A 2,648-nucleotide genomic window follows, 5' to 3' on the forward strand; every position below is an offset into this window, starting at 1 on the left:
AATCTTTTCTCCTAGTCTATGCCCTACCTATTCATTTTCTTTCTTTCTTTTTTTTAGATTTTATTTATTTATTTGAGAGAGAGAGCGAATAAGCATGAGCAGGGGTGAAGGGCCAGAGGAAGAGGGACAAGCAGACTCCCTGCTGAGCAGGGAGCCCAATGCAGGCCTCAATCCCAGGACTCCAAGATCATGGCTCCACCAAAAGGCTGATGCTTAACCAACTGAGCCACCCAGGCATCCCCTTCCTATTCATTTTCTTAGCAGTTGCTGATGTAGAATATTTATTCACTCGGTTATGTAGATCTTTCAAGTGTTGACATATTTCATTGTACAAAATTTTAAAAGCACATTCATTGATATCACTACCAATCTTAGCAGAAAAGTTTTGAAGTGTTGAAAAACAGTAAAGCTTATGCTGGACGATGCAAGAGTTGCAAGATTCTTATTTTTATTTGAAAGCTTGAATTTTATATTTATGTTGTCAGTTTTTCCTCTTGAAATGACAGGCTTACTTACTTTCTTTTCAAGAAAATGTCTGCCATTACTCAATTCGGAATTACCATAGCTTGTTTTTCAAGTAAAAATGATGCTCTGTGAAAAAATTGGCCAATTCAGCTCACAACTCAATCACTCAAATGTTTTTCCTCCAGAAAACCATCATACTTCAGTATGCAGCAGAAGTGCTTTATGTGGGACGCTTGCGTGGCTCAGTGGTTGAGTGTCTGCCTTTGGCCCAGGGCATGATCCTGGAGTCCTGGAGCCCGAGTCCCACATCGGGCTCCCTGCATGGAGTCTGCTTCTCCCTCTGCCTCTTTCTCTGTGTCTCTCATGAATAAATAAATAAAAATCTTAAAAAAAAAAAGTGCTTTATGTGTACTTCTGATTTCATCATACAGAATTGAGTCTGGTTGGTTCAGTTGGAAGAGTGCACAACTCTTGATCTCAATAAATAAGTAATAAAATAAATAAATAAACTTGAAAAAATATATCTAAACAATCCAGTGAAAAAGTGAGTGGAAGATCTGAACAGAAACATCTCCCCAGGGTATTTCTCCCAAAGCTGTTGCCCGGGACATGGGGGCTCCTGGCCCTGTGACTCCGGGGGCACCCTTTGAACCATCACAGCCCCCAGTCATTGAGGGCTTTAGCCCCAGTATCTACAACACTCCAGAAAGCTTCAAGGAAAAATTCCTTCGGAAGACCCGCGAGAACCCAATGGTACCCATAGAGCCACCGCTCGCAGCTTATGATGCGCACCCGGATTGCTGCCCAGGGCTTCACGGTCGCAGGCATCTTGCTGGGTCTGGCTGCATCTGCGATGAAGTCTCCATCCTGAGTCCGAGATCACCTGGCCTTGAAAGTCACGCAGAGATCACTCCCAGCCCCTAGAGCAACCACCGGTCCTGCCACCTTATTCCCTGGTCTCCCCTGACAAGCCCCTGTTTCAGCGGGGGAGGAAGTGGCCAATTCTGTAACTGACAGGTTTTTCCAGGAATCTCAGATTCGGTTGAGTTTGGGTGGTTGCATACTATATTTGTGCCCCCACTTTCTCCACTTCCTACTTAATAAACTGATCCACTTGTAAAAAAAAAAAAAAAAAGAAAAGAAAAGAAAAAAGAAAAAAAGAAAAGAAACATCTCCCCAAAGAAGATATACAGGTAGCAGAGATATTACATATACTTATTAAAATGGCTAAAATCTAAAATGCTAACATCACCAAATGTTGGCAAGGATCAGAAACAACAGGAACTCATTCATTGCTGGTGGGAATGCAAAATGCTACAACCACTTTGGAAGACATTTTGACATTTTCTTATAAATCTAATCACAGTCTTACCATACAATCCAGCAATCACAGTCCTTGGTATTTATGTAAGTAAGATGAAAACATGTCCATGCAAAAACCTACATGTGGATGTTTTATACCAGCTCTGTGCATAATTACCAAAACTTGGATGGAACCACTTTCAATGGATGAGTGGATAAACTGTTATGTCAGTACAGTGGGATATTTATTTTCCAGCAATATAAAGAAATGACCAAGCCATGAAAAGACATGGAAGAACCTTAAATGCATATTGATAAGTGAAAGAAGCCAATCTGAAAAGGCTATATACTGGATGATTCCAACTATATGACATTCTGGAAAAGGCAGAACTTTGGAAACAGTAAAATATCAGCTATTTCCAAGAAGTTAAGGGAAAAGGGGAAGGATGAATAGGTGGAGCACAGGGAATTTTTAGGTGTTGAAACTATTCTATATGATACTGCAATGGTGGATATATGACATGCAAAACCCATAAAACTTTACAAGTCAAACAATGAACTTGAATGTAAATTATAGACTTTAGTTAATAATAATGTTTTAGTATTGGCTCATCAGTTATAACAAATGGATCACACTAATGCAAGATGCTAAAAGTAGGGCAACAAGGGGAAAGAGAGAGGATGTAGGAACTCTGTACTATATGCTTAATTTTTCTATAAACCTAAAATTGCTCTAAGAAGAAGTCTATTAATTTAAAAAAGAAATGCTCAAGGGTCAAGATTTAGTAAAATTAATAATTTTTACTGATTTTTTTCAAGACATTCTTAAATAAAACTGGCTTTTTCTTTTCCTTTTTTAAAATCAGAGTTTCTGGTGGTAT

The 2,648-nt window shown here is 39.2% G+C and overlaps 1 pseudogene; it reads left to right on the plus strand.

Moving 5' to 3' along the window:
• Positions 1-1,050: 1,050 nt before the first annotated feature.
• Positions 1,051-2,092, plus strand: LOC144289933 (HIG1 domain family member 2A pseudogene; annotated as a pseudogene).
• The last annotated feature ends 556 nt before the right edge of the window (positions 2,093-2,648 follow it).

The sequence above is a fragment of the Canis aureus genome, chromosome 1, assembly GCF_053574225.1.
Source record: "Canis aureus isolate CA01 chromosome 1, VMU_Caureus_v.1.0, whole genome shotgun sequence".
Classification (NCBI taxonomy): Eukaryota; Metazoa; Chordata; class Mammalia; order Carnivora; family Canidae; genus Canis; species Canis aureus.